An 11,632-nucleotide genomic window follows, 5' to 3' on the forward strand; every position below is an offset into this window, starting at 1 on the left:
GCCATCACATTAGGCTGGGTGCAATGACTCATTCCAGTAATCTCGGTACTCTGGGAGGCCAAGGTGGGCAGATCACTTAAAACCAGGAGTTTGAGACTGTCCTGGACAACATGGCAAAACCCTGACTTCACTAAAAATACAAAAATTAGCTGAGTGTGGTGGTGTGTGCTTGTAACCCTAGCTACTCAGGAGTCTGAGGCACAAAATCACTCGAACCCAGGAGGCAGGGTTGCAGTGAGCCAAGATTGCACCACTGCACTCCAGCCTGAGCGACACAGCAAGAGCCTATCTCAAAAATAAAAAAAAGAAATAAAAACAGTTATCACATTAATAAGAATGCCCCTTGAGATTATTAAACTCTGGCTGGAGAAGCTTTACAAAGAGGAAATGCTTTATCCGCACTTCTTTCCTCATTGTCACACCCAACAGCCTACTCTCTCAAAAATAAAGTTGCTTCTGTGATCGTAGGAGAAACCCGCAGTTAGAACTAATTCTTTCCACTGCATGTCCACAAAAAAGACTGTGTTTACTACCTTTTCAGCTAAAGATCATATGACAAGGTTATTCTTTGCAACTCTGTCTCTTAGCTTAACTGTTGATTTCAAGTCTTTGTTTATTAAATGAGTCCAACTCATGATATGTGAGATATCCCTATTGTGTCTATTACTCCTTCTTCTTGTGCTCGATATCTTGATTACAGCACAATTAAAGTACAAAACAATAAAAGAAACACTTTCCTTTATATTTGTGAGACTTGAGCCTATTGACATATGGTTTACAAAACAATTATGAATACACTTGGAAAACCCTAGCATATGTTCAATTTCTAAATCTGTTATATCTGGTAATCTACCTGACAAATTAATTAAATTTATTGATTAAAGTAGTAAAAGCCCATAGCTGATCTGAAATCTTCCAAATAAAGTAATTATTTTAAATTTATATTTAGTCTGTTAGATGTCCAGAGAACATGATTAGAATTGAGCCCTTCAAAATATTCTGAAATTACATCCTCATGGAACAGCAAGAGGTAATAACTGCTCTGCTTGGAGAAGTCAGAGAGGTTTCCAGTGTTTACATGTGAACCTATTCCTTCTCATTTGCTTATGGCAGACATTGCTAATAAAAGCTCACACTTCACTCTTTTCCTCTGTACCTAGATGTGGTCTTTCATTTCTGCAGCAGAATACTCCAGAATACTCCAGGCACAAACACTAAGGAATGGAATGCTGTCTCTCAACCTTGGCTGAATGTACACAATCTTGGGGCAGTGCGCATCTTTGACTAATCTGATTTGCATAAGTGAATGTAAAATGCTCACCAGGACACCTTGCTAGTAAAGACACCAACTAAGAATAGAGTATGAATTAACAGAGCTAAGAATGGACATTGGAGTGGGAATTTACTAAATAGCAATTTACTTGACTGATTATATTAAATAAATGATTATTTCCTGATAACATCTGAAATCTTTTTAATGTTTAGAGAATTTGTTTAGCAACTGAAAGAAAAACTTTCTACTCAGAAAAAATCTATGCACATTTAAGAACATTCCATTTGCCCCATTGTCTTTCATATCTGGATTTGCTAATATCTATAATATGAATTTTAGAAAACACATCTTGACTCATCAGTTTATGAATGATTTTACTCTCTATCATGACATTAGCAGCATTTTTTTTTCTTTTCCCTTCTAGGTTTGTTTTTCTTCAGGAAAGGAAATCAGATACAATATAGATTTTGTGTTTCATGTCTTTTTAAAAATATTTTGACAACCTGGGTAATACACCAAGCAGGAAGGGCAAGAGTAATAATGATGTAAGTGTCACAGTTTTGAAAATATAAAGATACAGATTTGATGGACACTTTTGTGAACCCCTCCATCATCAGCAGTTCAGGTGCCTGATGCAGAAAGGGAGGTCAGATTTAAGGGTAGGATCGCTTTCCCAGACAGGCAGGAGTGCTCAGCGAATGTGAGTTCAAGAACAGAGTAACGCTCCTTACTTTTCAGCACATCTTCATCTATCACAGTAGTCTACATGCTAAACTTTATATGTCTAGTCTGAAATTTTGGTCTGGGATTAAATATGCTACTGAAAAAACACTTAGTTTAAATCTAGATTAAAATAAATTTCCTAAATTTATACACATATCTAGGTACAAAAAAAAGTCAATTCAATGTGAAAGATGTTTAATAAATTCGTGGTAAATATTAAACCCTAACTATGTGTTAGATGTTGTATTAGTGTTTTATATGCATTATCTCATTTAACCTTATAGGCAAAAAAAAAAGAGTTATAGGTATTATTATTTCTACATTACAAATAAGGAAACTGAAGTAGAGATATAATAGGCCCAGTTAACAGGAAAGTAACAGATTAGAAAAATATTTATATCTGGAATATTTAAGAAGTTCCTCAGGGAGAAAGACAGAAACACAACGGAAAAATTTCCAAGGAATTAAGCAATTTCCAAGAGGGAAAACCTGAATAGCCAATACATTTTTAAAGAGATGGACACTTTAGAGATCAGAGAAATGCATGTTAAAGCCATGCTGAAATATTTTTGTATACTAATCATGTTGTTAAAAATTAAAAATTTAGATCATATTTACAGCTGGAAAGACTGTGAAAAAGTAGGAAGTCCACTGTGGACTCCATCCTAGTAAAGCCGTTATGAATAGCTTTATGTAGTTTATTGACATGAGCTAGAAACAAACCCAGTGTTCTCACAGTTTCACTCCTGGGTATGTGTCTGTACTGTTTTCCCCACATTAGTTATTTGAAGTGACTCACCAGACCTCCTTGAGGCTTTTAAGGCTTTTGCACCAACCTATTATCTAAAGAATGCAAGCAAGCATTGGAAATCCAGGAGATACCTATAGCGTGAGCTCTTCGGAGTCCTATCTTTGAGCTTTAAGACTGAGCTGAGTCTCTGACTCAAATTTCTAGGATCTGTGCTAGGAATTTTGTCTTTGGAAGAGCTCCCCTCAAATGCTCTCAATACTTTATCCAATGGGTTAAGACAAAGTCTTATCCAATGGGTTAAGACAAAGTCATCAATAAAGAAGCTAACTTTGGGCTGGGTATAGTGGCGCATTTCTGGAATGCCAACACTCTGGGAGACCAAGACAGGCAGATTGCTTGAGTCCAAGAGTTGAAGAGCAGCCTGGCAACAGTGCAAAACCCCATCTCTACAAAAAATACAAAAATTAGCCCAGTATTGGGCTGCATGGCTGTAGTCTCAGCTACTCGGGAGACTGAGGTGGAAAGACTGCTTGAGCCTGAGAGGTCAAGGTTGCAGGGAGCTGAGATTCTGCCACTGCACTCCAGCCTGGGTGACAGAGTTAAAGGAAGCTAAACTTTGGGTACCTAGGAAAGTTTCAAACCCTGAACAGAATATCATGAATTCCACTGCCCTTTCCTTGGTAAAAGGGTAAAAAAACCAGACTTTTAGGCATCTCCAGAGATACAGATAGCGCTCTTCCCATCCAGCTGGAAATCAGCCTTATCTGTACTGGATCCCACAGAAACACTTCTTCACTTACAGAGAGAAATGTGGGCTATTGTCCATATAAGCATGCTTTCCATAGCAAGGATTAGAAATGTTGTCAAACCTAAGAAAAATGAAGAGACACAGTATGTGATATCCATGTAAGGGAATAGTATATAACAATAGAAAGAATAATATCTATCTATATCGACAGCGATAGCAAAAGTAAAATATTCAGCAAAAACCACAATCATGACATTTTCATGCTATGTAGTATATAATGCAATTTTTGAGGATAAAACATACATGCATATACTATATATTATTCAAAAGTCCTCTGGATATAAATAATGGCATGAACAGTGGTTTGGGAAGAATCTAGATTATGAAGGAAATAATCAATTCTTATTCTAAGAGGGAACTGAGTTAGGAATAGATCAAAGGAAAGAAAATAACATATACGTGTGTATGTGTTTGGTGTGTGTGAGAGAGAGAAGAAAATAACATATATGTGTGTATGTGTTTGGTGTGTATGTGTTTGGGAGAGAGATAGAGGGAAAGAGACAGGAAGAGGGAAGACTTCCACACAATATACTCCTCGAAACAACAATAATAAATACTATGATAAAACAATATTATGAAAATAATAATAGATAATATGATAATATGATAAAAGTACAGCAAAATAATCATAGCTGTACTTAAAAGGAGACATATTTCTGTGAATAAGAAGTAGAAAAACAGCAAAGCAGTTTGTCGGGCTGAAGTTATGGGCCTAAAGGGCTCTGGACCTGGGTGAAAAGAAAAAAACATACAAATTTGGCTCCTGTAGGAGACAGAAGTGTCTCTGACAAGTTGGGCTACTGGAGCTGTGACTGTCACTTTGGAAAAAGAAAGAGTTGAGTGAGTGGGCATGATTTGAGTAAGGCAATTAGAGTGTGAGGACAGAGAGAATATTAATAATCATATGAAATTCTTTCTTGAGTCTGAGAAGTAAAATCCCAAATTATATTAAGTAGCATAACACTAAGAAAGACATACACAATGATTAAGCACTCAGATGATAAATTTCTTCCCCATCAAATTATGATCCAAGGAATAAGTGTGTTTTAGATTATTTAAGAAGTAAAAAACAGGAAGATCGAAACAATAAAATATGAATATAAAAGAAAAATCAATTGAAATCTTGTTCACAAAAATGTAGACACTAAAATAAAACTACATAGATATAGCTTCAGGCTGAGCACAATTGGATAGAGAATTAGTAAAGACTAGGACTTTGGTTGTGCTTCAATAAAGCATGTAGGCTGACCAAATATCATAATTACTGTATTTATTATTTGACTTCTGGCATCCCCAATCTTTTTCCCCCTGAATGGAGCTCATAAAATGTCCTTTTCTTGCTTGGAGGCTCTCTCATTTAAAGTCATCTGTAATGATACTTGAGCAATCTGTTCTAGTTGTTTGTTGTATGGTTTTAATTTGTTCCGTATCTCCCCTAATGAGTGTAGAATAGCATGGTTTTGATTATTTGCATATCAATAGATAGCTTTATTTTCCCTGGCAAATGAATGATTCAGGGCTGGGTATAGAGTCCTGAATTACAGTCAGTTTCTCTCTCCCTTCTCTCTCTCTCTCTCTCTCTCTCTCTCTTTTTTAACGTGAAAAGTCTTTTTAAAATTGGGGTACCTCCCTTTATTGGCATAAGAATGAAAGTTCTAGATTAATCATATCATTGCTTTATTTTCACAATGAATTTTTTACCTCAAATTCTTTTGAAACTAAACAGACTTATTGGTAAATAGATCCTTCTGCATTAAAACTGTCTTCCAACCCACAAAGATTACCCCTACTGTAATTTTTAAACTTCTATAAATACAATTTCATTTACTCATTTTATCCAATATACAAATATCCCCTTTGTGTCAGCAGTTAAAAAAGAGAACCATAAGGTTCTCAAATGACTTTCCACCAAGTCACCATAATCAAATCACCAATATCCAGACCTTGAATCAATGGCAATTTCTGTTTTCCAAAAAAAAATTTATAGATTAAAATTCAAACTCTACATTGCCACCAGTGTAATTATGCAGTAGCATACAAAGCCTTAGGAAAGAGGAAGTGGTTCAATACAAAATATGTGTGATCAAGAAAATATTGCTTGCCTTTAAATAAATAGAAGTGGCAGAAAAATAAATATGCTTGAAGACGGCCATTTCCAAAGTAAACAAAAAAGTATGCATAATAAATGCATAAGGTCTCAACCACAACAACAACAAAAGAAACAAAGCAAAAATATACTCGAACTTCAAAATGACTCTGGCAGTGCCTGGGCAAATTTGTTATAAAGCCAGGTTGTCTTAGACTTGCCCTCTCTCCCAGTGCTTAGTTATGAAAATAGAAAAAGAGGTTCATAGAAAGGGATTTCACCAACCTGAATCCATGATAGGCATAGCCATTGGACAAAGACTGCAGTGTTAAGTTTGGCTTATTATTACTAGCAAAACCATTCCACCGAATAACCTATATATTTTTTTTAAGAGATGGGGTCTCACTGTGTTGTCCAGCCTGGATTGCAGGGGTGCAAACACAGCTCACTGCAGCTTCCACCTCCTGGGCTCACATCATCCTCCTGCCTCAGCCTCCAGAGTAGCTAGGACTAAAGCTGCATGCCCAGCCAATTGTTGTGTGCTTTTTGTAGACACGAGATTTTGCTATTTTGGCCAGGCTGGTCTCAAACTTTTGAACTCAGGCAATCTTCCTTCCTCAGCCTCCCAAAGTGTTGGGATTACAGTCAAGAGCCACACCACCCGGCCCTAATTTTTTTCCTCTTTGAACAAAGAAATTTTCAAAATAACCAACTGATAACAGGTCAAAAAAACACTCTACCTAACTACTACCAAAGACCATTTCTAGTTCTAATGGGGCACTTGAAAGTCAAAGGGGAAAATACGATGTCATTTGTTTAATGTAAGCTCAAGTCTTTCTGTCAATGTAAATCACATTTACTTGGATATCCATTTTTTTTTTAACTCATTTTCTCACCATGAAAGTATATTATTTGCCTGATTCTGTTTTTCTTTTTCTTTTTTTTTTTTTTTTGAGACGGAGTTTCGCTATTGTTACCCAGGCTGGAGTGCAATGGCGCGATCTCGGCTCACTGCAACCTCTGCCTCCTGGGTTCAGGCAATTCTCCTGCCTCAGCCTCCTGAGTAGCTGGGATTACAGGCACATGCCACCATGCCCAGCTAATTTTTTGTATTTTTAGTAGAGACGGGGTTTCACCACGTTGACCAGGATGGTCTCGATTTCTCGACCTCGTGATCCACCCGCCTCGGCCTCCCAAAGTGCTGGGATTACAGGCGTGAGCCACCGCACCCGGCCCGATTCTGTCTTTGTAATTTCTGCTGGCTTTCATCGGTTTCTGGGGTACCTAGAGATCAGTGCCGGCCCGAAGCCCTTTTGTCCCAGACCGGGTCTGGATGTTTCCCCGGTTTCCATTTTCTCCTCACCCTACAGGAATATTCCAACACATAACTACAGCAGAAGGTAAACAGTGTAGCAAAAATAACACATTGTATTCAGAGTCTTTAAATACAGGATTTCCCCTAGAAGATTCTCCACTAAAAGCAAAGTTTCATGACTATGGCTCTGACAAATTCTACGTTAAAAAGACAGTCTGTCAAAATAGGCTTCCGTCTATACTAGAAATTACACAATAATTAGGTCAAAAAAGCTATAAGGCATAAGCAAAGTCCTTCTTAAACAAACAAGCAAAGTCTTCGACATTTATCATCAGCCCCACTGTAAAATATTGCACATGACATTCAGTCTTCTAATTTTGTCGCTAAGGGGAACAAAAAAGAAAAAAAAAAAAAACAAAAAAAAAAAAAACGTCTGTTCAGACACTCAAGTCTAACTCGAAAGTATGATATCCGAGTCAGGTGCTCATTCTAGTTCGAGGTGGTGCCCACATGAACAGGTGCTGAAGAGCGAGATAAGTGATGGGAAAGAACGCTGCATCTCAATCACAAATCCCCGAGATGAGAAGGTGATCTGCCAGGTATAACACACGTGTGGAGCCCACACTACTTGAAGGACTTGGGAAATGTGCATTACATCAAAGTGGCTCAGCATACTCCCAATCGTAGTATCATTTTGTGGCACTTCACCTTTCACAAGATAATCTTCATCTTCTGCCATCTCCTGTTTCATAGGTTTCTTAAATTCCTGAGGTTCTTCAGCACTTATGTCTTCTCATATCTGATAAATAGAATCAATGATTTTCTTTGACCGCTTAAGGACACAAGGATTAAAGTGGAAGAAGGCGTCCAATGGGTTGGTGCACATTCACACCGAGTTCCCATCAGTTGTATTTCCGGCCGTTGTTCCTCTCACTGTTAGTGGAGCAGACTAGCTGTTTTTTTACCTGTGATAGCAGCGAATAAGGTAACTGTTGAGGGCAGGCAAATCTTCGGAGGATTTAGCTGATTAGGCAGTATCCCTTAAAAATTTAGGCATTGAAGACATCTCAAACCTTCTTTCAGGTTTCCACTTAAAAGCTGCTTGTGTCTAAAAACAAAGGTGCCGAACATAACTTGGAAGGCTGAATGAAATGATCGATGGAGAGCATCATCACCAAAAGCCTTTGTTTTCTGATCCTTGTTTTTAAGGTATTTGTGTGGCCAGTTAACCAAAAGACCTAGACATGAGTTTATAGTTGTAATGAGAGGAATGAATTTAACACTTACCAAAGAGCTTCCAATATTATTTCCAGCAGCTCACCTGATGATGGCAGGATTATTTGAATCCTGCATTTTTTTTTCCCAGCGATGTTCCAAAAACGCTCCTGAGAGTCCCAATTTTAGGCTATGGAAGTAAAACATGAAAAACTGTACATGACAGTAGGCAGGCACGAGCAACAGGAGTTTGTCAAATATGTTTTATCAGTTTGTGATATATTATAAATCATTTGTTTTGTTGTTATCAACCTTACCATCAATTGTACATAGCAGACATCACGTTCTGCAAAAGCAAAGACAGCAGAATGTCCAGGCATTCAGCTACAGGGTGTACCATCTGACCCAGCCATTTGGGGTCAGCCTTCGAAACGGTCTCTTCATCTTCGTTCACATTAAACAATCATTCCATGGGACCCATCACATCACAAGTTTGAGCTGTTTCCTCAACATTTTCAATATCCTGCCAGGATGCATTGACATCCAACTTGAGTATATTTTTAATAACAAGCTCCAGAATTTCATTTCTCAAGGTTGGAAAATACATACTAATCCTTAGTATGTTGTGAATGTAATATTTCAGTGTTCTCTCTGATTGAACCAGTATGGCCAAAAAAAAAAAAAAAAAAAAAAAAAAAAAAAAAAAAAAAAAAAAAAAAACCACTGTGCCAGAGGGACACATCTTGCTATTATTTGCAAGTTTCTATAACGTGTCAAAATTTTGCAGGAAGATAATCATCTCCATCATCAGAATCTGAAATGTTTACATGGCTCTTCTTAATGATCATTCAGGGAGGGTACCCCAAATGAGAAGCAATTATGATGAGCCATGGGCTAAGGAAGACAGTCTGTTGATACAAATTACCCAGAGAAGCCAGATACTCTTTTCACCACTGTTTGAATTCTGTTCAATCAAGGCAATCTCAATATAATACTGGGGAGCTGCTGAAAGTTTTTTGCCAAGTACAGGATAGAAGAGCGAAATTCTAGCAGCCAGTTCAAGAACTGGTCATCCTTTATGTCTGAATCTCACAACTGGCTCTTCAACACCTCAAAATAATTTGTTTCACCCTTTTTGTACTTTTGCAAGACTTCTGTCATGTTTCCATCAAGATGAACAGTTTTTCTTGGGGAAGAACTGGAAAAATCATTCTTGAATGCAAGTGTATCTGAAATATTGGTCCATGACATACCCAGCTTCTTAACCACAAAAGCTGAAGCTACAGCTTCCATCAGCAACCATGTGAGAAGCAGCCTGACCTCCACGGGGCTTAAAGTGAAAGCTGCAACTCAGCCTGGAATCCCTTTCTCTTGATTACTATGTTACAACCTGACATGGTTCAGCTATTTGCTTTATATAATGAAAGCACTTAGGAAGAATTTTATCCGACTTCTAAAATTTGTTATTTAAGAACTCTTTGTTGTGGTAACTCACTTTTAAGTTTTTTGATAAATTTCAAGTTTTAATTTTCCTCCCATTATTCAAAACATACTTAAATGCACCTATAGATAAAATCATAATAAGCCTGCATAAAATATTATGAAGAAACCAGAAACAGATACAGAAAAAAAATCTCAGCTATAGCTTATATAAATCTGCTTCCTTAAATGCCAGATTTGTTACAAACACTTTGGAATATTTCATCGAAGTCTCATTATTGGTGGAGAATGAGTTTTATATCTCAGGAAAATAAAACACAAACATATAATGCCTTTGCATCAATATTCAATATAATATTCTCTCTTAAAAGAAACAATTTACAGTTAAAATACATAAGCATCAGATGCACATGCAGAGACATAACTGCACCTGCTTTGTGCCCTGAAGAAATGTACTGCAATTCCTTCTAGTCTGTATTACAATCTATTATCTAGCTCCAAAAACTATTTCAACTGTGTTGTTTTAAAAATTAAACTACTATAATGTAGCTCAAGCAAATGATGGATCTTAAACTTGATATTCAGAGTATAGCCCTCTACCACTGATAGAAATTGATCTTTCTAAATCTCCAAAGTCAAAACATATTCGGGTGGAAACATGTCTTGATTTGACTCTTAAAGCGATGTATTTTATTCTGCCCAGACAATAATTCTGTAGTATAATTTGGACACCTATTGTGTGCAAAATGTCAACAGACTATCAGTAAGAAACAGGATTTTAAAGCTCTTTTAACTTTATTCACGTATTTTTTGGAGACAGAGACTCATTTTGTTGTCGAGGCTGGAATGCACTGGTTCCATCAAGCCTCACTGCAGCCTCAGCCTCTGAGACTCAAACAATCCTCCCACCTCAGCCTCTCACCAAGTAGCTGGGATCACAAGTATGTGTCACTGTGTCTGGCTGTTTTTTATTTTTATTTTTTGCAGAGACAGAGTCTCCCTATGTTGCCAATTCTGGTGCCAAACTCCTGAGCTCAAGCAATATTTTTTTACCTTAGCCTCCCAAAGTGCTGGGTTTGCAGGCATGAGCCACCACACCTAGCCAGCTCTTTTAATTTTACATACCTTTTGTTTTTTTCCCTTGAATTGTTGCTTCTTTGCTTATGCTAAGTGAATCTCTACATTTGCTATTGCTGAGCAGATGGTCTTCTGGTACTTCAGGCTGTGTTTTGATGAAGGTTTCTCTTAAGCAAAATCTCACTATTTCCCTATTTCCATAATATACCACATTCAGTCATTTTTCACTGTCTTTGTTACATTTGTTCCCACTTCTTACAGTACCTTTCATACTTGTTTCTGAAACTTCTGTCTTAAATCCTGCTGCAAAGTCTTACCAAAAAAAAAAAAAAGATATTTTTCAAGCCTTTTTAGCCCTGATGATTCCACATAACACTGATATTTAACTTCCTTTAATGTCATTTGCTCTTAAAATTTTAATTATTTAATAAATATTTAAATTTTGGAACACTGAAATAAATATTTGAAAATATTGGAATAAATGTTGGACCTCCAAATTGATCTTTTTAAGCAAGATCAATGTCATCTATTTCTTTGATTCCTAGCGGGGACCCTAGTAGTGGCATGGCATATGAATGTTGACTGATTGATTGCTTTGTCTATTTGTCATGCCGTCTGTCATTCCCATGTGACTCACTGCACAGGGGCCTGCTAGTTTTTCTGCTGCTATCCATCTTTATAGCTACACCACATGGTGGACACGAGAACGCAAAGGATTTGATCAGCAATGCAAGCAGGCACTCAGCGTTCTCATATTGAATATTAGGTCCAGGCATGGAGTGATATTGTATATTCATAAATATTTGCAAAGAAATCCACCAAATTTTGGAAGTAAGTTATTAAGTATTATGCTCTGAGTATTTATCTGCTTATAACACAATGCTTGTCTAAGTTTCTAAGATTGGGATAATTCAAAGGTAGAAAATCCGCATGTGTAAGTGGCC

The 11,632-nt window shown here is 37.0% G+C and overlaps 1 pseudogene; it reads right to left on the minus strand.

Moving 5' to 3' along the window:
• Nucleotides 1-8,634: 8,634 nt before the first annotated feature.
• On the minus strand, nt 8,635-9,464 carry LOC101029305 (putative RRN3-like protein RRN3P2; annotated as a pseudogene).
• Between the last annotated feature and the right edge of the window lie 2,168 nt (nt 9,465-11,632).

This window comes from Saimiri boliviensis, chromosome 5 (genome assembly GCF_048565385.1).
Source record: "Saimiri boliviensis isolate mSaiBol1 chromosome 5, mSaiBol1.pri, whole genome shotgun sequence".
NCBI classification, from domain to species: domain Eukaryota; kingdom Metazoa; phylum Chordata; class Mammalia; order Primates; family Cebidae; genus Saimiri; species Saimiri boliviensis.